The 26,587-nt window shown below is 38.6% G+C and overlaps 1 protein-coding gene across 5 annotated transcripts in view; it reads left to right on the top strand.

Moving 5' to 3' along the window:
* rhbdl3 (rhomboid, veinlet-like 3) overlaps positions 1-26,587 on the top strand; it is a 125,820-nt gene that overhangs the window by 88,261 nt on the left and 10,972 nt on the right. The window lies entirely within an intron of this gene.

Genomic DNA, 26,587 nt, shown 5'->3' on the forward strand with positions numbered 1-26,587 from the left:
CACTTTATTTTTATTGTGAGTACACAGAAAAAAAATAGAAACTGAACAGGATCGATTGATGTATAACACGAAAATGAAAGATCAAAATGAACAGAGCATTATGAACTTAACCCTTTAGGCGCCAGAGGTTTTTTCCTAAAACGTTCGATTTTGACATCTTAATTTCAAAAGGCTATATCTTAAAAGTGATAAAAGATAGAGACTTTCTGTAAATTAGAGAAATATTAAGGATGACCCAAAGTTTATGTAGGGATTACATTTTCCCATCTAATTTGCATATTATGACGTCATATAGTGGCGGCCATCTTGGATTATAGAATTTTCATGAAAAGTCACATGTTTAAATGATAAAATGCAGCACTTCTTTCCCCCAAAAATGTCCCTCACCTTCTGTATGCTATATTGCACAATACTGAAAGCTCAGGTAAATAGTAAGTAGTGAACAAACTGTGTAAATCATTACTAATAAATGATAGAAACAAACTGAATGCATGTAGCGGTTGGCCTTTTGCTGTAGAGATTTTCCATTTACTACATACAGTTGGCACTCTGATTCCATGTATATGGGGCACATATTATTCATATGACACACAAACACAAGTAGACAAGACCTGTTTAGTTCAAAAGCTCACTCGCCACGGCAAGCCACAGATCATGAGTGAGATGACGAGACAAGACGAGAGACAATGTTAGTATTTTCTTTTTCTTTTTGTGGTTTTTGTTGTTTTTTTTGGTTGTTGTTTTTTTAGCTGACAAAGACGCACACATCACAAGGACATGAACACACAAAAAAGAACACATATTGTACACTACTAAATGGTCAGGGAAATAGATAGTAAATCAACAGTGTAAATCATTACTAATAAATGGCAAAAAAAAAAAAAAAAAGAATTTATGTTGCAGGGCTTTTGCTGTAGAGATAATGACTCCCTATCCATCCAGGTGACATTTCTTGTAGTGTTTCATGGTGTGGTCTTGCGATAGACTATGCATAATATAGCCCCTCTGCCCCATGTCACACCGCCTCTGCTCCTGATACGAGCAGCGCGGGCGCGGCCAGATCTGCCTCGCGCGCGCGCCGAGTGTGCACAGCTCGGACTACTGTCATTGTCATTGCGACTCCCCACCCTGCCTCCACGTTGCCCCCTAACTGTCCTATGAATACTTCGACCTCGTCTAACATACCCAGTGGCATTAGACAAAGCCTCCACCACAATACTGTTACCGCGATTGCGGAGACGCACACGGTCACCATGGCTAGCGCGGTAAAAATCTCCTGCCTCATTCCCCACAACACTAACACGCCTGCTAACTTCGCGATGAACACTCCGACCCCGGGAAATATTGTTCCCACCACTGACATTGGGCAAAGGAGCATATATATTGGGCAAAGGATTCACCGTTTGTGCTTGGTGTAGGGCTATACTTTCACTTTCAGAATCACCGTCATTTTCTGAAGGCAGATAACGTTATTCCCCTTCAGAATTAGGGTCCACGAATAGAAGACCCAACACTTCATTGCGGGTAAGCTTTATTGATGCCATTAGATAATAATAATAATAATAATAATAATCTAATGCAAATACTCGCTGACGTTGACAATATTGCTCTGATAAAATGGCTCACTCGCACACTAGCTCCGCTTTTGTTCGCACTGATTCAATGCGCTCTAGCTCGAAGATTTTGTATAGAGTCGGGGATGAAGTATGACATGTCTGCCAACTAGTGGAGGGGAGGTCGAACGAAATTTGACACCCTATTTGACAAAATCGGCTGTTTTATTCAGTGCCGCATCTTGTCGAGTAAACTCGACCGTGGCGCCTAGAGGGTTAATTTACATTGCTAAAAAAAAAAACGAGCAAAATGCGCAGGCGCGTTTTTGGTCCCCAGAGGGTTAATTTGGCACCCACGCCCAGACCTCTAAAATCTCCACGTCTGACCCCTGGACAGGAGCTCCCTCTACATGGACGGCTATATGCCTTGAAGTTGCATCTTTTCGGAAACTGGTGATCTTCCTGAGGTAAAGACCTACAGAGATGCCCAGTTGGGTCTGTCCTTTCCTTCCTGCAGGAGAGGTTGGAGGGGAGGCTGTCCTCCCCCACCAAGCGTCACACGATTCAGTGGATGGTAAGTTCTTTGGGAAGCATGACCTAATCATCAGGTTCCTCAGAAGCGGAGGTTCCTCAGAGTTTAAATCCTCCTAGGTCATGCCTTATTCCATCTTGGGACCTCTCTGTAGTCTGGGCCTGCAGAGTGCTTCTTTTGAGCCCTTGGAGTCAGTTGAGTTGATCGCCCTATTTTTGAAGACAGCCCTCCTGATTGCGCTTACTTCCATCAAGTATTTCTACTTTTTCACTTGTAGGCGTTCTCTGTCAGCGAAATGTGCCAAGTTCAGTCCGGCATACTCTCACGTGATCCTGAGACCCTGGCCAGGCTATTTAGGGATCAAGTGGTGATCTTCCAAGCACTGCCTTGGGACCTCCAGCAACCTGGTCATTAGTGTTTTCCCCATTGACCCCTAGTTACTATTACTCTTGGTTACTATTATAATCTCTGTTCACTTATGGAGGGAACGAGGCGCTGTGTCCCTCTTGCAACAACTCTGAACTACATGCTGAATGGCTGGGACATGTTTTCGGCTCCTCAGCACAAACCTGAATGGATGCACTCCTTAACCCTCTGGGGTCTAAGGTGTTTTTGGGGTCCATGAGATGTTCTGACATGCCCTGACATTTGTGCTTTTTTCAGTTGCTTATAAACATATTAATGGCAAAGGTGTAATTACACTCTATTTAGCACAAACAGGGCTACCATAATATGTGAGCAACATGAATGTACATGTTTGTATTTTTGAGAGAATAATGTTTATGCATGGTCATTGAAAAAACTAAAAACTAAAGTTTCTGAAATAAGGCCACAAAACACATACTAAATATGTGTCAATAAGACTTTTGACTAATGGATGTTGTCGCCTAGGGTTTTCATCCTGAGAAAATCATCCTGCCTAATCATTCACATAACACAATACATTGATTTAAATTTTGCAAAACACTTTCTGTTTGGAAAGGCAATATGCGAGTGGGGCGTCAACAATCCAACACCATCATGCATATTTAGTGTTTCGCATCTGAGGAGACAATGGGGCCCGCATACTTAATGAGCCATTCATTCAGGTGTGTCACTGAGCCACAAGAAAGAATGCAAGAGCAACAGTTGGAAGCATCTCAATTTTGTTTTATTTTTCCACAAATTGTGCTTGCAAATTGGCCTATAATATCCAAGGAAAACGTGTCTAGTAATTGTGCAGTTAATTCTCATACTGTATTTTCAGTTTTGGAATATTTATCCTCTCCCCAAATTTGTCACTAATAAAACACAATAAAAAATATTTAACCCTCAGAGAGTCTTCGGTCACTTCTGACCGAAAAATTTTCTGTTTTGAATTTTAAAAAATCACAGCTTCATCGGAAGGTTATGATACTTGGTGACTTTTATGGCATTAGGTATGTGAATGCAAAAAAAAATTGAGGTCATGATCCGAGCATGCTAAGTGGTCGTAAAAAAAATAGTCACACTCAGTGCCTTCGGTCAAAAATGACCGACCCATAGGAAATGAATGGGAAATTTACAAAAACACAAAAATTCTCTGAATTTTTGTCTGTACAATCTACAAATCGGCCACGATTCAAAAAAAAAGTACACCGCAGTAAAGGGGTGACACTCTACAACATCAAGAGTGCAAAAAATTCACACCCACCCACACACACACACATAGAAACACACTTTTATACACATACACACCAATAAATTCAGATTACAAAAAATCTGTTTTGAATTTTTAAAAATCACAGCTTCATTGGAATGTTACGAAACTTGGTGACTTTTCTGGCATTAGGTATGTGAACACAGAAAAAAATTGAGGTCATGATCCGAGCATGCTAAGTGGTCGTAAAAAAAATAGTCACACTCATGGTCTTCGGTCAAAAATGACCCCCATAGGAAATGAATGGGAAATTGACAAAAACACAAAAATTCGCTACAAATCGGCCACGATGCAGAAAAAAGTGCTCAGCAATGAAGGGGTGAAACTCTAAAACATCAAGAGTGAAAAACATAACATAATTAATAATTATAATTAATATATATATATATAATTAATATAATAATTATAAAAATTATTAAAATAATAATTAATAAAATGTTATAAACCTTGGCAAAAAGTATTATTTGAGAATTTCTAAAAAAATACAATCAATCCACATCTTAAAAGTAAGTAATTTGGTCCAAAAACAACTAGAATTCACAAGCATCTCCATTTAGAGCTATTACAGGCATCTAGTGGTAAACCCATGCAATAACATGATTTATTTAATTTTATGTTTAATAAATTGATTTATTTTTTTTATTTTTATTTTTTTTCTGAAAGCCTAGTCTCTATTTTAACCGAAAATACCGCATAGAAAAATAAAATAAAAAAATAATAATAATTAAAAAAAAAAACATTATTTCCAATGGCAAAAAATGGACTATAAATATTGCATAAATATTAATAAGTTCAATCAAATTGTCTCAAAATGCTAAATTAAAAAGAATAAATATTATAGAACAAAAATAAATTGCATTGGTTTTTACTGGGATGGAGGAAGTTTCATTTTTAGGTGTCCGGTCACTTCTGACCGGGAAGGCACTGAGTGTGACTGCTAAACGAAGACTCTCTGAGGGTTAAAGAAAAGGCTTATATTTACCTTTTAATAGTTTGTTTACATCTACCTTGTAAATATATATTTTTTTATGAAAAAGTTTACAATTACAACAACAATTCAAGTGTAATCTTTCTTTGTAAAAACTAAAGTATACATTTTATCATACATATTTCAAAGTTAAGGATTCATTACTTGAATATAGCCTAGGCTACATTGGAATAAACACTATAACATATTATTTGATTACTTTATTTTTGACAAAACATACTATATTTAACATATGAGCAAAAATTGGCAAACAAAAGCTTATTTGAGGTGGCAGATATTTTACAGTAAAAATGTATAATCTATCCAAAACTAATCAACGAAATGTTGTCTTTCATATATGTCTGTAACATAGGTCTTTCGTTTTTATTATAAGAAATATAAATGTTAATTTGCAGTTTAATATTGCTTATACAAATACATTTTATTTCAACATATTCCAGTCGATTTTTACTCAGTATAGCAATACAGTTTGCTAAAAGCGAAACATTCATTCACACACAGAAACGCGATTCAAATTTAAACCGTCTTTTTGCGAGTTGTGGTAAACAGCGCATCTCTGCCGTTCATTCATTCACACACAGAAACGCGATTCACTTGAGAATGAAAAAAAAAACTTACTACAGTATTCCTCAGCTCAGCGGCATCCGTTGCTCCTCGAAATTTTCTCTCTGGAAAATTGGATATTGTTGCACCCATTAGATTAAAAAAGGTCAGAGAGAAAAGTAAAGCACCATGGTACAACAATACTACGCATGTTCTAAAGAGAGAAACCCATAATTTAGAGCGTAAATGGAAACAAACTAATTTAGATGTCTTTAGAATCGCATGGAAAGACGGTATGTCACGTTATAAAAAGGCCCTAAAAGCGGCCAGGGCTGAGCACCTCCGCAAACTAATAGAAAACAACCAAAACAATCCTAGATTTTTATTTACCACCGTGGCTAGACTAACAAATAAACAGATGTCACCTGAACAAAATATTCCGTTACAGTTTAGTAGTAATGATTTCATGAAGTTCTTCACTGAGAAAATAGAAAACATCAGAACCACAATTGTAAACGTTCAATCCTCAATCGCGCCTTATAATTCAGCCTCAATTATCACGACGCAAGAACAATTACAGTGCTTTACAACTATAGAACAAAAAGAGTTAAATAAACTTATCACTTCATCTAAAACAACAACATGTTTATTAGATCCTATACCAACTAAACTACTGAAAGAAGTGTTACCTATAGTGGAAGAGCCTCTCCTCAATATTATTAACTCATCTTTATCTTTAGGTCATGTTCCAAGAACATTTAAACTGGCAGTTATAAAACCTCTCATTAAGAAACCACAATTAGACCCGCATAATCTAGAAAATTATAGACCCATTTCAAATCTTCCTTTTATGTCTAAAATACTAGAAAAAGTGGTGTCCGCTCAACTGGGCTCTTTCTTGCAAGAAAATGACATCTATGAAAAGTTTCAGTCTGGATTCAGACCGCATCATAGCACTGAAACTGCGCTCGTTAAAATTACAAATGATTTACTTTTAGCATCTGACCGAGGCTGTATCTCAATACTAGTTTTACTTGATCTTAGTGCTGCGTTCGGTACTATAGATCACACAATACTCTTAGATCGACTACAAAATTATACTGGTGTTCAAGGACAAGCATTAAGTTGGTTCAGATCATACTTATCTGACCGCTACCATTTTGTCTATTTAAATGGAGAAAAATCGATCATAACTCCAGTAAACTATGGAGTGCCACAGGGATCTGTGTTAGGCCCTCTGTTATTCTCAATATATATGCTGCCACTTGGAAATATTATAAGGAAACATGGAATTAGTTTCCATTGTTATGCTGATGACACTCAAATCTATATTTCATCACGGCCAGATGAAAACGCTAAATTATCCAAATTGACTGAGTGTGTTAAAGATATAAAAGATTGGATGACGCGCAATTTTCTTTTATTAAATCCAGACAAGACAGAGGTACTAATCATCGGTTCAAAAAAACGCCCACAAAACCTCTCACACTACAACTTTAACATAGTAGGATGTCCTGTTACTTTATCCTCTACAGTAAAAGACCTGGGTGTTATACTAGACTGCAACCTGTCTTTTGAAAATCATATTTCATATGTTACAAGAACAGCCTTTTTCCACCTTAGAAACATTGCTAAGCTACGTAACATGCTATCAGTTTCTGATGCAGAAAAATTAGTTCATGCATTCATGACCTCGAGACTAGATTACTGTAATGCTTTGTTGGCCGGTTGTCCTGCGTCCTCATTAAACAAGCTACAGTTGGTCCAAAATGCCGCCGCTAGAGTTCTTACTAGATCAAGAAAATATGATCATATAACACCAATTTTATCATCACTACATTGGTTACCTATAAAGTTCCGTATTAATTACAAGGTATTGCTACTGACTTATGAAGCCCTAAACGGCTTAGCTCCAGACTATTTAACGGATCTTCTATCGCCCTATAATCCATCGCGCTCTTTAAGATCACTAAATTCGAGGCTTTTGGTCATACCTAGGATATCCAGATCCACCAAAGGAGGGAGAGCATTTTCACATTTAGCTCCAAAACTCTGGAATAGTCTTCCTGTTACTGTTCGTTGCTCAGACTCGCTCTCCCAGTTTAAAACTAGATTAAAGACGCATCTCTTCAGCCAGGCATTCATATAATACTTTTAATCTTACAGTTAAATCCGACCTTTAGTTCATAAACGCCAGAAGAGAACTGGCCCCCGACTGAGCCTGGGTTCTCCCAAGGTTTTTTTTTTTCTCCATTAGGTCACCTGATGGAGTTTTTCGGTTCCTTGCCACTGTTGTCTCTGGCTTGCTCAGTTGGGGATATTTGGGGATATTTAATTTAATTAATCAATCAACAATACTATTGATCAGCATTACCAAACGTGGATGTTTTCCACTAGAAACAAGCATTGATGTATTATTTTAATTTAATACTGTGAAGCTGCTTTGATACAATCTGTATTGTGAAAAGCGCTATATAAATAAACTTGACTTGACTTGACTTGACTTGAAATACCAGCACTTCTGAGGTACATTTTCCATTATTATTATTACGATAGTATTATTCCTCACAGCGCTGCGAGACGGTGTAAACAAGTACAATGATCTGAATAAGCTTGATGTGTTTTCTCGAGCTGATATGGGGGCGTTCACAGTTTGCATGGATCGCCTCAGTCATTTGCGTTTGAATAGCGCGCGCTCTCCGTGGGCGGAGTCACATTAAAAGTCGTAAGTTACCAAGAGTAACGCAAAGCACATTCGCGTAAGTTACCAAGAGTAACACAAAATACATTCGAGCACAAACAAAGATAACTGATTTAACTGCAAGATCACAAAAGCAGTGAACCCCAAACAATGATCAGTCTCTCAGACTGGTCTCTCGAACAAGAGAACCGTCTTCACAGAGTGTGCAAACTCTTTCCCCAACCCAGAGTCTGTCTCGACTGCCGCCATTGAAGTTAGAGCCATTCATAAACTACCCGGCGACAGGCAATTGGTGGCGTGATCCCAGACGTCAGCATCCTACGTCAGCTGATTGACAGGCGGACTCTCCAATCGAGCTTCACACCTGAAACAAAATAGAGTACACAGACATACACGAGACGCATATGCAGCAACATACGCACAAACAAAAATTACGTAGCGCGGCGTACGTAACACTCACCCCCTTAAAACTCAACCTGAAGCAGTATTTAAGCTCTAAATAAGGTGTCAGCAATGATATTTTCTGAACCCTTTTTATGCTTTATGATTAAGTTATAATTTTGCACAATCAACGACCAACGCATAAGACGTTGATTGTGATTGTACATTATGGACAAGAACACTAACGGATTGTGATCCGTGTACACAGTAACAGGCAGAACAGATGAACCCACATAAACCTCAAAGAATTGCAAAGCCAGAATTAGACCTAAGGCTTCCTTCTCAATGGTAGAATAATTTCGCTGATGTCGGTTGAATTTTCGAGAAAAGTAACAAATTGGATGCTCAAAACCGACATCATCCTCTTGAATAAGAACAGCTCCCATGCCTAAAGCACTAGCATCAACTTCCAATTTAAAACAACGTGTAAAGTCCGGAGCAGCAAGAACAGGTGCACTAGTCAACAACAACTTTGCGCCTTCAAAAGCTTGACACGCGTCAGTCCAAATAAAAGCATTTGCTGGGCTTAACAAACTGGTTAGAGGATGTACTACAGTGGAGAAATTTCGGCAGAAACTTCTGTAGTAACCAGCCATACCTAAAAACCGACGTAACTCTCGTCTTGTCGTTGGAATAGGAAAGTCAGCAATAGCAGATTGCACTAACAGGGCGAACTTGACCTTGACCTACTTCTTTGCCCAAATAGGTGATCGTTGCTTTACCGAATTCGCACTTAGCCAGATTAATTGTCAGGGAAGCATCAGCCAATCTTTCAAAAACTGTCCGAAGAACAGTCAAATGCTCAGACCAATCAAAAGAATAGATCACTAAATCATCGAGGTATGCATTACAATTTTTAACTCCTGACAACACAATGTTTACAAGGCGCTGAAAAGTTGCTGGGGCGTTTCGCAGCCCAAATGCCATAACCCGGTACTGCAGGAAGTTATCCGGAGTAACGAAAGCTGAAATATCCGCAGCTCGAGCGGTCAATGGCACTTGCCAATACCCTTTCAGCAAATCTAATTTCGTCACAAACCTAGCAGAACCCAAGTTATCGATGCAGTCTTCCATCCTGGGAAGAGGATAGCTATCCGGTACAGTCACAGAATTTACTTTTCGATAATCTGTGCAAAACCTGAATGTACCGTCAGACTTTGGAACAAGAAGACAAGGAGAACTCCACAGACTATAGCTAGGTTCAGCTAGGTCATTCCTCAACAAATAATCAACCTCAGTCCTCATCACAGAACGTTTCAAACTATTCACACGGTAAGCATGTTGCTTACTGGAAGAATTACACGTCACTTGAATATCATGCTGTAATACATGCGTTTGAGTCGGCACATCACTAAACAGCATGGGAAATTCTTGAATTAGCCTCATAACGTCCTGTTTCTGTGACTCAAGCAAATTATCAAGATTTTCAGACAAGTTTTTTAAAATCTCAGAATCCGAAAGTCTACCACACATTGATAAATCATTACGAAGTGTAACACCATCATCAGGATCACACTCACCAGGAGAAGGCCGCAACACCTCGTCATTCACTATCGTAGGATCAGACACCGCAGGATCTGACACCGCAACAACAGCAGCAGCTAGAACATCAGTAGGAACAACAACAAGCTTTTTTTTCTCTTCCACAGATTTCTCAGACACCTTTCGAGAACAATATAATTTCAACATGTTAATATGGCATATACGAAACTTCCGTTTGCGATCAGGCATGTGGATTACAAAATCAGTCTCACTCAATCTCTTTGATACCTTGTACGGACCAGAGAAACGAGCAGTCAGAACTGAACCTGGTACTGGTAACAGTACCAAAACTTCGTCGCCAGGTTGAATTTCACGCACAACAGCTTTCCTATCATACCATTTCTTCATGCCCTCCTGAGCAGTGGACAACGATTTTCGTGCAAATGAACACGCATTATGTAGTCGTTCTCGGAACCGACTGACGTAATCTAGCACATTTTGTTGAGATGACTTAGTGTCATTCAACATTCCGTCTTTCAACACCTTCAGCGGACCTCGTACGGTGTGACCAAAGACTAAATCTGCAGGACTAAACCCCAGAGATTCTTGAGTTGCTTCACGAACTGCAAACAACACTAATGGTACTCCATCGTCCCATTCTTTACCAGAGCTTAGGCAGTACTTTTTCAACATTGACTTCAGCGTCTGGTGAAATCGTTCGATAGCACCCTGGCTTTCAGGATGATACGGGCTCGAGATCCAATGTGAGATACCAAAAGTTCTCAACACTTGTCTAAAAACATTAGAAAGAAAATTCGTACCCTGGTCTGTCTGTACGATTTTTGGCAATCCGAACGTGGAGAAAAACTTTATCAAAGCTTTAATGATGACAGGCGCAGTTATTCTTCTCAAGGGAACAGCCTCCGGAAATCGTGTCGCAGAACACATAATAGTTAACAAAAATTGATTACCTGCTTTTGATTTCGGCAAGGGACCAACGCAATCCAAAATTACGTGCTCAAACGGTTCGCAAATGACAGGGATCGGAATTAATGGAGCTGGTGGAATCTTTTGGTTGGGCTTGCCCATCACTTGACACTCATGACATGTGTGGCAATACTTAGACACATCGCTCAGCCAGGCCAGAAAAAATGTTTGAGAGTGCGGTTGTAAGTTTTTGTCACCCCCAAATGACCTGCTAACTCATGATCATGTGCCAAACTCAACACTTGTTTTCGATAGACAATAGGTAAAACAATTTGACATACAACATCCCACTCATTCTCCCCATTTCTGTGAGGAGAGCATTTCCTTAACAACCCATTTTCGATCACGTATTCAGCCACGTTGACTTTATCAGGTTTAGGACTTTCAGCAGCAGAAAAACATTTAGTTAATGACACATCTTCTCTTTGTGCAGTCTTAATTCCTTCATGAGAAATAGGTTCAGCTAACAATTCAGACTCAGCTATTGCCGTAACAGAATGTCTGTCATGTCTAACATTTTCAGATTATTTTGGATCTGACCCAAAATGTTCCTCGATGAACACAGGTGACATAAAAGAGTCGGCCAAAACAATGTCATCTCCAATTCTGCGTTTTTGAGCACGCGTAACTACGCTAGCAGCAAATACCTCCGGAAAATGAGCAGATATATCATCAACAGGAATAAAACAGTCAGGTTTATCAACGACTTCAAGCACAGGTGTCACTTTACCTCCCGCCAAATCGTTCCCGAGAATGAATGCAACACCTTTCACAGGAAAGGAAGAACGTATCCCCACCTTAACAAAACCTGAGACCAGGTCACATTGCAAGTGTATCCGGTGCAGCGGTACTTTTACAACACCCATCTCAATCCCTTGAACTAACACACTTGACCCACAAAACGTCTGCTCCGACAAAGGAAGTGCATCAGAGACTACAAATGATTGAATCGATCCCGTATCCCTCAAGATTTGTACCTCTATCTGCTCTCCAGGTTTACCATTTACGGAGATTAGCCCCTTCAACAAAAATGGTTTAAACCCTGAGTCAATCGCATCCTTCTCTAAAACAGCTTTAGACACGGTCTTCACAAAAGTAACAGGCTTTAACTGTCCTTGCTGAGCCTGAGTCTTACGTCTCAGCACTAAACAATCAGAAATAAGGTGTCCCATCTTGTGGCAATAAAAACATTCTCGTGTTTCTTTATTCTGTGGTGAACTGGTTTTAGCACGGGTACTTGAATTTTGAGTTGAAAACGAACTCACTATTTTCTCTGGTCGGGGTAAAGCGAACACACTCTTATGCGTTAACACATACTCATCCGCAAGAATCGCAGCTTGTGATAACATAGTGACCTTTTGCTCATTCAGGTACGTGACTACTCGTTCCGAAAGACAATTCTTAAAATCTTCTAAAAGCATTAACTCTCTCAACGAACTCAAATCTTGCACGTTGTTAGAAGACAACCATTTATCAAAAAGAATTCCCTTCTCACGGGCAAATTCCACAAATGTCTGAGCTGACTTCTTATGGTTCCTGAAACGCTGCCGATATGCCTCAGGCACCAATTCATATGCACGAAGAACAGCATTCTTTACTATATCGTATTGCATGCTTTCCTCTAAGGTTAGTGCAGAACAGACTTCCTGTGCTTTTCCAACTAATCGATATTGTAGTAAAAGACACCAAACCTCTTTTGGCCAACGAAGTGCAGCAGCCACACGCTCAAAAGCAGCAAAATACGCATCCACTTCGGATTCTCTAAAGTGAGGCACTAAAGCGATCTGTTTACTAACATCAAATGTAGTGGTCGAAACATCACTCACAGAATTTTCCGAATTTACTGAAATAACAGGATTAGACTGCACAGTTCGGCCCGAGACAACCGTCGCTGAATCCAACTCGAGCTGCCGCAGTTTCACCTGTGTCTCAGCTTCAATTTCCAGTTTACGGATTTCTAGGCGTAGCTTAATTTCGGCTTGGCGCGTCTCAGCCCGTTCCTGCGCTTCCATCTGGATTCGGGCTAGGCGGACCCTCAGTCGCGCATCACCCCCAGAGTCAACGGAAGGCGGAGAAAGTGGGTAGAAGGGCGGTAAGCCAGCCTTGGGCTCGGCCTCAACCTCCACCTCGGCATCCTCACCTTTTGCTTCCTCCAAACTTCCCACACTAGTCAAACGTCTTTCCACAGCCGACATGCCAGCCTTCTCACTATCCGCATCTGGAAATAAAAATACTTTTAATTCGACCAAGTGTTTCCAAATTTCATTCTTAATAATGTGCTTTAGAGATTGCCTCACCACAGGAATGCGATAGTATTCAGCTATCTGCAACAAATCGTCTTTTCTACATCAATCAAAAATTTCTAAAGTTGGATCAGCAATAAATGATTGCAAATCAAAAGTACTCATTGTCAATATTCCACCATACTCACTTCAACATGCACTACTTCCTTTCCAGAGCAGTTTCCCACACCACACAAAAACACACACAAACAAATATTACACGAGATAATATTATTTATAACCAATATAAAAGTTAGGACGAGCCCCCAAATATGTTATGTCCCTCGTTAATTAGATGTTATTTGTCTAGGAATATTATTAGACGTAAAAAAAAGTTTTGCATGTGTGTGTCAATATAGTAACGGGAATTGCAATTGAAAATGAACAGACAACCATCCATAACTGAGTTGAAAGATTTTAATTCTTCAATTGCAATAAAGTGATGTAGTAACAAAGGAAAAATATAATGAAGAATAATAAAGTAATGAATATTTACAATTAGTAATCTGGGGAAGAGGAAGGAGCAAGAGAGTGGTGCTTAAATCAAAAACTGAATATAACAAAAAGCCCCTTTAACTAAAGTTAAAGAACTAAACTAACTATCAACAAAAGAGGTAGAAAGAAACATCTTCAGCGTACAAGACGCTATAACTAAACTATACTGACTAAAACAAAAACATACATAATTAGCACCACTCCTAACACTAGTGCGTCTAATACATCTCAGTAAACTACGTGTGCAAATGTAGGTCGCGACCTGCTTACCTGACTCACAACCTCTCCCGTCAGTCTACACAATGTTGAACGATGAACTGAGATGAAGATTTCATGACAGCAACAAACATTTAGCAGGCACTGCAAGCACGTAAGTACATACTATTTTTTCCACTCAATTATGTCGTAATAACGAGATCTTATGTCGTTAAAACGACATCTTTTCTCGTAATAACGAGATCTTATGTCGTTTTAACGACATCTTTTCTCGTAATAACGAGATCTTATGTCGTTAAAACGACATCTTTTTCTCGTAATAACGAGGTCTTATGTCGTTAAAACGACATCTTTTTCTCGTAATAACGAGATGCTATGTCGTTAAAACGACATCTTTTTTTTTGCCCTTATAAGGACATGTGTAGTCATATACAAAATATGCCTTTATCCACATAAAATTGACAGCCTATCGCGCCTTTATCACACTTCTACGTTCAAAAAGCTTAAGCAAATAGTAGCAGCCCCCAATCAGGCAAAATTAATCAATGAGGCCCTTTTTTTAAAATATATTTTATATAGGCCTATAAGTTTTTTTTTATATAATATTATATATAGCCTAAGATTTATTTTTGTTAATAGGCTATATCTCCATTACCTAGAGATATAATTAAACAAAAAGTAGTCAAAACACATCTAACAGAACATAGCCTAAGTTGTTTATTTTTTACAACATTGTGTTCTTATTTTGTTTAATTAACGAAATGTCAATCTTCGTCTTTATAACAGAAGATACAATACAATACAAAAATCTTCAAGATACAGCCATACAATCTTCACATGTAACGGATTGTCACCTTATAAACAGTCCTTTGTGTGGTGGTGGAATAAAGAAATATATGGTTACCGGTATTATCTTAATTTAAACTTTATTTTATTATTTTATAAGTTCATTAACTAATTATGCTAACTCAACTAATTTAATGTAAAGAGCTGGATACTAATTACTAATTAAATAATGTCAAATATTAAATGTAGGCTATTGATTAGAGTTGCCATAGACTAAAGGATTTTCTAGACTAGTAGTCATTCATTTAAGCAATTAGGACTAATCACACGTTTATATTAAATCCTGGGTTCATATATGGCTATAGCCTGTATTCCGCGCTCAAGCGCATGCAAAACTTGCCGCAAAGCACTGGCAAAAGTAGGCTAATGATATAATAAATGTGTCTGAAAAAAATAACGAATCATTTTAATTGTTTATTAATGAACTAGTCTTTTCTAAATCAGTGCGGTTAGGCACCCTGCAAACGTATCTCCATACATCTCCGCTGTAATGTAGCCTATGCGCCTTTCATACGGACAGGATTACATAATCAGATGGTACCGTATTTGCTTTCGATTGGATTTTTTTCGTTGGTGGACATTTTTTTAATAAACTTTATATAGTTAGTTATATTTCTCATGTCTGTGAGGCTTGTCTATACACTGTTTTTCAGTTCATTTTTGAGACGCGCTCCAATTCACAGATCATGAAAGCGCGCCCTGTTCGTTTTCTTTTATTTTACAAAAGCACAACGTTTGCTTGTTGTTGTGAGTTTACACAAATAAAAGTAGTTGCGACTGATGTATTATTATTTTCTGTATGACCAGAAATGATGGAGTATTTTAAGTTGTTTCCACTGTTGATAGGAAAATGCGAGTGATGGCACCGGCGCATCCATGTCATGCAGTGCGCGCTCCACACTCCCCACAAACACTCGGATATGCGCTTAATAATAGCGAACATTTAGGTTACGTTAGAGCGAGCGGCCATGCCAGACTGATAAGTCCTCTTCATGTTTAACAAATCAAATTCTATTGCATTTTCTTGCGCCAGTTTGAAAAGGGCGGCTGAAACACTTAGCCTATACAGATAAACGCCCAGCGCTGGTGTTTTTCTTTAAACAAATTCGTTTAGGCTTTAAAATAAATATTGTTTATGGGCTAATTAATGCCACAATAATTTGTTTATTTTATTGGCTCCTACTATTTTTCATTTTTGTTTTGCATTGAATACCATTTAAAGGATTTGCTGCACCGCAATCCCATCCTCCCATAGAAAGACACGTTAAGAGCCACCTTTATTTTCTTTATAATAAAGGGTTTCTATGGAAGGAAACCGCTTAACGTATAATTAAATGCATTGCGTTCATATTCTGGGCTCATCTGCTTTTCTGTGTGTACAGCATTTGATCTTTATCACTGAAGCTTTTTCTTTATTATAAGGGTTTATTATTCCATTCCAAAGGACTGTTTATAAGGTGACAATCCGTTATACATCTTGAAGATTTTTGTATTGTATTGTATCTTCTGTTATAAAGATGAAGATTGACATTTCGTTAATTAAACAAAATAAGAACACAATGTTGTAAAAAAAATAAACAACTTAGGCTATGTTCTGTTAGATGTGTTTTGACTACTTTTTGTTTAATTATATCTCTAGGTAATGAAGATATAGCCTATTAACAAAATAAATCTTATTATATAGCCTAATATATCATATTAAAAAAAAAAAACTTATAGGCCTATATAAAATATATTTTTAAAAAAAGGGCCTCATTGATATTTTGCAAGATTGGAGGCTGCTACTATTTGCTTAAGCTTTTTGAACGTAAAAGTGTGATAAAGGCGCGATAGGCTGTCAATTTTATGTGGATAAAGCATATTTTGTACATGACTACACATGTCCTTATAAGGGCAAAAAAATATGTCGTTTTAACGACATAGCATCTCATTATTACGAGAAAAAGATGTCGTTTTAACGACATATGGATCTCGTTATTACGAGAAAAAGATGTCGTTAAAACGACATAAGATCTCGTTATTACGAGAAAATATGTCGTTTTAACGACATAAGATCTCGTTATTACGAGAAAAGATGTCGTTAAAACGACATAAGATCTCGTTATTACGACATAATTGAGGGGAAAAAATAATATGTAGCCTATGTGGCAGCAATGCGTCACCGTACGTAAGTTACCAAGGGCAACACAAAACATTCTCGTAAGTTACCAAGAGTAACACAAAGCACATTCGCGTAAGTTACCAAGAGTAACACAAAATACATTCGAGCACAAACAAAGAGAACTGATTTAACTGCAAGATCACAAAAGCAGCAAACCCCAAACAATGATCAGTCTCTCAGACTGGTCTCTCGAACAAGAGAACCGTCTTCACAGAGTGTGCAAACTCTTTCCCCAACCCAGAGTCTGTCTCGACTGCCGCCATTGAAGTTAGAGCCATTCATAAACTACCCGGCGACAGGGGGGATTAAAAAAAAAGCACTGGGTGGATTTTTATCATTATACGGTTGTTGTGTACACACACTGCCAACACACATTTATGTTCAAACACCATGTAAAAGTGAATTTTGCATAATAGGTTTAAGGCTATTTATAGATGTTTGTACATTTCCATACATCATAAGTAGTGTTTCAGAACAAGCCATTTTCAGATTCTGGGCAATGTGACGTACTTTTGCACAAGCCCTGCCCACGACTGTTGACTGACACTGCCATATTAGCATAGACCTGCCCTGAGTGAGCTGTACACAGTCCACCATTGTTTCGATGCAGGAGCAGCTGTAGACAAGAATGTCTTCTAAGCGATTGATTGTTTTGTTGTTGGATGTAAAAATGAACACAGCAGTCGTCATGTACTCCTGACATCAGAGCCGCTGAAGATGCATTGGATTACTTTTGTTTTTGAAGGTAATGCGCCCCCAATCTAGTTACCTAAATTTGTTTATGTTTGCACAAATCATTTTACACCAAACTGCTTTGTGAACGATGGTCCATACAAAGCAGGCTTTGCTAAAAAGTTTTTACTCGAGGATGGATCTGTACAAACTGTTTGTGATCCAGCTTATAGTCTCTGGAGCGATACTAGTCACGGCAGTAATGAAAGGGAGAGCACGCACTTTATTACAGTTCATCAGAGTTGTTTTACGGATATAAAGTTTACCAGTTTATTAAGCCCCCACTGAAAAGGTCTGTATATATTTGTTTACTGTTAGTTGTAACGTAACAAGTGTTTTTGTGAAATTCGCTGTGTATGTTGATGATAATGCAAGGAAGAGAGAGAGAGTTTATGGATAAGACTTTAATGCGCACTTCTTGTACTGTTTTTCTCAGCTCTTACGGTGATTTTCTGGACTAAAACAAATGCTTCATCTATTGTATGAAGTACAATAAACTTCATAAAACACATCAGTACATTTTTGGCCATCATCTGGACGGGGTCCGTTAAAACAGGCTTGTACTAATAGTGGATAAAAGCAAGATGACAAATAAGTTATAACCGTGATTAAACTCTCCATACACAATATATTCTCTGGCTCTTGATTAAACTCTCCATACACAATATATTCTCTGGCTCTGTAGGGATTATTGTCCGACTCCGGTTCGAACTGAACACTGCTAATACAGTTTCTGTTCTCACATTTTCATTCAGTGCACTGGAGCGAGCTCTTGAAGCTCCGCCCTCTTCTTGAAAGTATGCCAGAGGCACCAGCTCATTTGCATTTAAAGGGACACACAAAAACGGCTAGTTTTTGCTCACCCCCTAAAATTGGCAATTTTAACATGCTTTAAAAAAATATCTGTGGGGTATTTTCAGCTAAAACTTCACATACACACTCTGGGGACATCAGAGACTAATTTTACATCTTGTAAAAAGGGGCATAATAGGTGCCCTTTAAAACTAACACAGTTTTGATTTAATGAGGCCAGCCACTCTCAGTTTACTTGTGTTTAAACTAATGACATAAACAAAGTTGAAATCCTGAAAACTCATAAAATCAAGTAGAAATCCCAGAAAGATGGATTGGAGCAAACATGTTGGTATAACATGATGATTATATAATTATATCCATGGTCCAGCCATGTGCTTTCAGACTTGTGAAGATTAACAAATGGAAAGCTGATTAAACACTACAAACACTCTGAGCTTTTCCAACATTAGAAAACCTCTCACAACAGTCTGAAACCCCTGCTGCGAGGAACAGTGAGGTAAAAAAAAGAAAGGAGAATGCAAGAAAAACAGAGAGATAAAGAGGCACAGGTAGTGAAAGTGAGAAAGGTGCAGACCAAAGGAGAGAAGAAAGGAGGGGAAACCCACCTGCATTTTCCATCAGCTGTAGGATTTGATTTGAAGTGGAAATGTCATTTCATTCTCCCTGATGACATTAGCAGCTAATATCAGTGTGTGTGTGTTCTCCTGGGGAATCAGCAGCAGATGTCATACACCGAGGGAGAAGTTTAACCCCAGCCCTCACTTTACTGCAGCAGTAAAGCAGCAGAGCTGGGAAATTAGTCATACATTTCTAGAATATTTTGGAGAAGACTCCAGTAAGAAGTTGAAATGCTAATGGCTGTTTGTAGAGCTTGCAGGGTATATAAACAGGTTTGGTTATGTGAAGTTGGTTAATCTTATATTGTACTATTTGTCAAATACCTGTGAATTATAATACCAGATGACTTAACTGTTCTGATTATTAGCCCTAAACTGAGTGACAGAGAGAAAAACTTCACACTGTGTGAAGTTTTGCCCTCTGCTGCTTTAATTGCTTGAGCTCTTAAAATCGGAATGGATTCTGATTGGCTGTCAATGTTTTTATCATTCATCAGCTGGAAAAAAATCATTAAATGATATTGTTTTTCTGTGTCCTTATCGTTATATGGCCCTATACACCTGGCGCAATTCAGCGCCAGGCACAACACAAGGGTTTTTTGCTAGTTTCAGCCCGACGCAGTTATCATTTTCACGTCCTGCGCCATGTTGTTTAAATAGCAAATGCATTTGCGCCCATTTGTGCGCCCATGGGCATGCTGGTCTGAAAACGAGGTGTGTTCAGGCGCATTGTTGGCGCGTTGCTATTTTGTGGCAACTGAAATATACTGCGTCCTTGACCAACTGAAACCTGGTCTAAAGTCAATGGCGCAATATTTTTTATTTTATTTTTAAAGAGCACTTTAGTAATGTGCGCCTATAGGCGGGTCCACAACGCGTGTACACTTTCCTCGCTAGAGAAGCATTCAGTTTTTCCGCTTTCAAATTCCAACATGTAAATAGTGAATTCGCCATGGCACTAGCACAACTGGCTTTTAAAGGGAGTGGAAGAAGATTCTGTTTGGTATATTGCACGTTACACCCAAAACACACCCATGATAATACAAATGAGCAAATGATAAAGCTTGGGTTGCTGAATATTAGATCCTTTACTTCAAAAGCACTTATTGTTAATGATATGATTACAGACTATGGGCCCTATTTTAACGATCTGAAACGCAAGTATCGAGCGCGAAACGCAAGTAACTTTGTGGGTGGGTCTTGGGCGCTGTTGCTATTATACCGGCGGGATAAATGACTCTTGCGCCCGACGCAAATCTAAAATGGGTTGGTCTGAAGTAGCTTCATTATTCATAGGTGTGGTTTGGGCGTAACGTGAAATAAACCAATCAGAGCGACATCTCACATTCCCTTTAAGAGCAGGCGCGCTTGTTCCATGGTGGATTGCTATTATAACGGCGGATTTGCCCGGTGCACGCCAGGAGCGGTTCAAAGCCGCTCCTGACCGACGCTCTCGTCAGGGCCATAAAAGACAGAGAAGTGACATTGGGGATGGGAGAAACCCACCCAAATTAGCTTCGGTTAAACAGGCGTATAATAATTTGGGTAAATGTGTAAGCTAGATGTATGCCTATTTTTTTCACATCTTCATGGACACAACAATGATTTCCCTCGTGTGTTAATATTTTTCCTTGTAATAATGTATGGTTTTCTAAAAAATGAGAACTGCTGCGTCTGTGTGTAGATGAGATAAGCAAAGTGCATGCTACATTGATTATGGCCAAGCATGCACCCATAAAATAGCATATGAATAAAATGCTCAACGCGCCACTGACTTTAGATTAGGTTTTTCCTGGTCAGTGGCGGAATTGTTTTCTAAACCTGCAAAATAGCACCAGGGAACGTTTGCGCCGGAACACGCCTCCTCTTTGCGCCTCGTTTGAAAGGCAAAGGGGGAAGTGTTGCTGTAATTTATAGTAATATTTTTAGAATTACTAAGAAGTCTAGTTTCAAATATAATTATTTTGAAGTGTTGGTGCACCTCATGCATCTGATGTCGTAAATATAGTAAAAATAAAGATTGCTTTATTAATAATCTTCCTGATCAGTTTCATCTACGACAGAAACTTTTAACTCTTTCTTTTCCTGCACTTTAGAAACAGTTGCTCCGTTGCACTTAAAGAAGATTAAAGAAAATAGTCCAACGCCGTGGTACAACGAGCACACTCAGGCCCTTAAGAGAGCAGCCATAAAAATGGAGCGCAACTAGAAGAAAACAAAACTAGAGGTATTTCGCATTTCATGGAAAGAGAGCTTGATTGCATACAGAGAGGCCTTAAAAGCTGCTAGATCCGCTTATTTGTCAACCCTATTAGAAGAAAATAAACAAAACCCTAGGTATTTATTTGAAAACAGTGACTAAACTAACAAAAAATAAAGCTTCAAGCCCAGAAGTTTTCAAGCAGCACAGCAGTAATGACTTTATGAACTTCTTCACTTATAAGATTGATAATATCAGGGAGAAAATTATAACTATGCAACCATCTACTACAGTATCGCATCAGGCAGTGCAATTGTAGTGTCCCTAAGGAAAAATTTTATTCATTCGTTGCTATAGAAGAGGAAGAATTCGTTAAACTCATTAAATCATCTAAATCGACAACATGTATGTTAGACCCTATACCGACTAAGCTACTGAAAGAGATGCCAGAGGTCATAGATCCTCTTCTTAATATCATTAATTCATCTTTGTCATTAGGATACGTACCAAAAACTTTTAAGCTGGCTATGATTAAACCGCTTGTTAAAAAAACGCAACTTGATCGTACAGAATTAGTCAATTACAGGCCAATCTCGAATCTACCTTTTCTGTCAAAGATACTAGAAAAGGCTACCACAAGGCTCAGTACTAGGACTGTTGCTTTTCACTCTGTTTATGCTACCCTTCATTAGGAAGCATGGAATTAGTTTTCACTGTTATGCTGATGATACTCAGCTCTATACAGTGAGGAAAATAAGTATTTGAACACCCTGCTATTTTGCAAGTTCTCCCACTTGGAAATCATAGAGGGGTCTGAAATTGTCATCGTAGGTGCATGTTCACTGTGAGAGACATAATCTAAAAAATCCAGAAATCACAATATATGATTTTTTAACTATTTATTTGTATGATACAGCTGCAAATAAGTATTTGAACACCTGTCTATCAGCTAGAATTCTGACCCTCAAAGACCTGTTAGTCTGCCTTTAAAATGTCCACCTCCACTCCATTTATTATCCTAAATTAGATTCACCTGTTTGAGGTCGTTAGCTGCATAAAGACCTGTCCACCCCATACAATCAGTAAGAATCCAACTACTAAAAATTTCAGTTTTATCAATAATAGCCAATATAAAAGTTTAAGTAAAAGGTACAAGAAGCTATACAATAAGACATAAAGCAAACAATTCAGTCAAATATCCAAATGCAGCGCTCTAGTCTAACATTACAACAGTAAAGTTAAATACAAATAGCCTATAACGTTAATATGAAACTAAACTTAGCCCTCAGCCAAAACGACAGGGAACGAATTATATATTCACGAGACCAAAGATCGCCCGTTAGGTCTACACAAGACGAATTATATCTCATGTTTAACCACTACCGTCAGCGGCGAACGTCAGAAGAACTAGCCGAGGAAAGGCTCATCCAGCCGGGAAACATGAGCGCCGAGCGCCCGCTGACCGCATGGATCTCACAACCAGGGGAAAAAAAGTCATCTTTATAAATAAACCACAGATTTGAGCTTTAAACAACTACATTCTCGCCTGAAAAACTCTTAAAATTACATTTCGTGATACAGTAACAGTAGTATTATATTAAACTGTATATTAAAAAATGGCGCTTCTTATGTTGTCATTCCCCTTGTGGCACGCGCAAGTGACGATTCCCTGTCAACCAATCAACGTCCTGCAGTGAGTCTAGCTCCACCTTTTAGTAACGTTCCACTGTGCTAGGTACCCCAATGGAAGGGTACCTAAAAAGTGGTACGGTACGGTTCGGCATTTTGGTACCATTCACAACTTTTGATAGTGGAAACGCTAATAAATGCGTACCGTTCCGTACCGTACCGCTCAGTGGAAACGAGCCATTATAGTCCTTCACGTCTGTTGCAATCTCAAAATTCCGGCCAGTTGATAATACCTAGAATATCAAAATCAACTGCTGGCGGTAGATCCTTTTCCTATTTAGCACCAAAACTTTGGAACAGTCTTCCTAACATTGTCTGGGAAGCAGACACACTCTGTCAGTTCAAAGCTAGACTAAAAACACATCTCTTTGACCTAGCATACACATAATACATTATAGACTTTTATAGTTCAATGTTAGGCTGCATAGATTAGGTCAGCCGGAACCGGGAACACTTCCCATAAATCCTGATGTACTCGTTACATCATAAGAAGAATGGCGTCTACGCTAATATTAGTCTTGTTTATCCCGAGGTTTACCGCAGTCCGCTGGATCCAGGCTGTATCCAGATCTGTTGAAGGACCTGCACCTGGACGCGACGACGGCACAGTCCTGAAATGTCAACTAGGCTCTTCCCTGTGAAGGCCTCCCTCCCCTCCCTTTACCTCTGTACAGATAAAGCGTTGTCGGTATAATTCCGGTTCGCGTGGCTACGTGGAAGAGATACAAATTCTGTATTATTAATTTTAAGGCCAGACAAGTTGTATGTTGAGGGTTGATTTTTAGGGAAGGACTACACACCTGCACACATATATTCAAACGCGCATACCTGTAGACTGAACTCGTAATGTGCATGTGCACGCCATCGGCGTTCTCACTGGTTCGCGTTTTTGAAGTTTGCGCAGTAAGAACTTAAGAGTTTTCTGTTAAAATGGTGTCGTGTTAGCGGCCCCTAAGTTAATAACTAATGATCGTTGTGACGGAAGTGAACCAATCAAACTAACTTTAGCTGGACAATAACTTTATTCTAGAGCTGCTATAAAGCCAAAACACTTTACTTTAATTTCCTATTATCAATGTAAAGCTGCTTTGGAACAATCTACATTGTTAAAAGCGCTATATAAATGAAGATGACTTGACTTGACTTGACTTGACATTACTCATTAAGAGAATAGGGGCAACCCTTTTAGACCTTGCGCTGGGCATGCCAACCATTTTTCCTGTTGTTAAACTAGCAAAAGTGGATTCGTACACGCCCTAAGTGCACTTACGCTGTGCGCTTTAAACCATGCGCTTAGATTGTTAAAATAGGGCCCATAGTTGTGGTGTTGACAATGCTATTCTTTTATATTTAAAACGTTTTTTAGAACTATATCTTTGTCATTATCGTTATAGTTATCGTTCCTGGTGTGAACAGGCCTTAATAGTCAATTTTGTTTTTTCCAAGGTTCATTCTTACATTATTAAATTTGCTTCTCCTCAATCATAAATATGTGTTTACATCCTTGTGTAACTCACATGAGGGTGAGTAAATGATGACTTTTTTTTCAGTGAACTATGCTTTTAATGTCTGGTGGTAGGAAAAGGAATAAAGTTCTTTAATTTTGTTATTGCAAATAAATCACCCACATTGTACATTTAAAGTGCCATTATTACCACATAGATAGGCTGTTAGTACATTAAAAATTTGTGCACTTAAGCTATACTTTAATAGCCTGGAAATCCAGACCTAAATCTAAAAGATTAATGGTCTGGCGTCGACTAATGAAAATCGGCCCGCTCGAGGGGCGGCACCAAGCATGCATTTGAAAATCTCACTGCACGCAATTGGATAACACTACGACCAATCACAACAATAAACCCCATACGCTTCGCTACCAGCGGAGCTAACTGGTAGATTATACTCTTACCGTATCCGGTCAGCAAAACAGCAAAAACATCCTTCTTGCAAAGGAACGATTCGAGCGGCGTCTTCTGTTCCTGTTTTAGATAAAAAGCCAAGTCTAACTCGTTCATTGTAGCGGCCAAAGTCGTTTCAAACAACTGGTACTCGTCCATAGCCATGTTGCAATGTTTACTAATGACTTCGACGTCACAGTGCTGTCGTCATCTGTTTAGCTCGCCTCTGGCCCGTCTATATCAGATAACCCGATGTGATTGGTGCAGCTCAGATCGAGGGGCATATTTAATAAGCATCATTACTCGACACTCTGGATTACCAGGGTAATACTTTAATGTGCATGTGACCAAATAAAGATGGAACAGCACATTGAGGAGTCACATTCGTCTACTAGTATTTCACATTCTTACACAGCAATCAGCAGCAGCAGTGTGTAGGTCTGATCACAATGGGTAAGTGTGCATTCACTGTGTGTGAATTTGAATGTACATCCTGTAATTACATTTTTATAAGACACTGGCACTCTCTGCCTAGAGAAACTTGATATAGTAATCAGAGGTTGCGTGTTTGTGTTACGATCTGGCTGTGTAGATACATCGCACGATGAAGGAGAATAAACACAACAGTCTTTATTAAATCCAATGATAGAAACACAGGAGTTCATTGGAGAATAATATAAACACAACCACTTAAACATAGAAGATGACCGACAACAAATTGAACCAAACAGGAGGTTTTTATACACAAGGAACATGAAGGAACTAAATGGGATCAGCTGGACGAGAATTAACTGATTAGTAACCATAGAGACTAAAAGGAACGACAGGAATGAACCAAACAGAACATAATCGTGACAGTTTGCTTTCATCTCCGCATACAGCCATTAGATTTTTACACATATTCACTTGTTGCTCTTTTCTTCAGTAGCATCTATTACGGTTAAATTCAGTTTTCTGTGTTTGTGTTTGTTGCCTTGGTTTGTTGCCATATCCAAATAACATGGTCAGAACCGATGCCTGATTTTCCTCAGAAGCAGAACTTACTTGTTTGTTTTCATTACAGTGCTCGAAGTGGGCCGGTATGCACTGGTACACTGCACATGCGTACCAGCACTTCTCACATGTTGCTGGTAGTCTGACTGCCCTCACCGCACCAGCACCCCCTCCACAGAACGCAATTTAAACCGAAAATATAAATTTTGTAAATATTTGAAAATAAATCCTTTATCTGGATTTCGATAAATCTGCTGATATGTTATGAGACTCTGCAGTCTGGTCTCTGCGGGTCTCAAGTCAAGAGGCTTGTGTTATGAATAAAAATTTCCACAGTGATGCAGTAAATTGAGTTTCATTTAAAACACCCACATTAAAGGAATAGTTTAATAATTGCAGTCCCACTTTATATTAAGTGTCTTTAACTACTATGTACTATTTAAATTAATAATATGATACAGTGCATTTATTTTGCATACTGTTTTTTAAATTATACTTATATTTAAAAAAAATACCTGCATGTTACTACAGCTGTAATTCATTTCTGTAATTACATCTATAATTGCACTGCTGATACACTACATATTACAAGTAAACTGCTGACCCTTCCCTTACACCTTAACCCACCATTAAACCTAACCATAGCATTAAACCTGTCTCTAACCTTACCTCCCTCCTCAATAGCAGCAAAAGTGTTTTACAATATAACATAAACACAATAAGTACACTGTAAAAAA

The sequence above is a fragment of the Abramis brama genome (assembly GCF_963993115.1).
Source record: "Abramis brama genome assembly, chromosome: 11".
Classification (NCBI taxonomy): Eukaryota; Metazoa; Chordata; class Actinopteri; order Cypriniformes; family Leuciscidae; genus Abramis; species Abramis brama.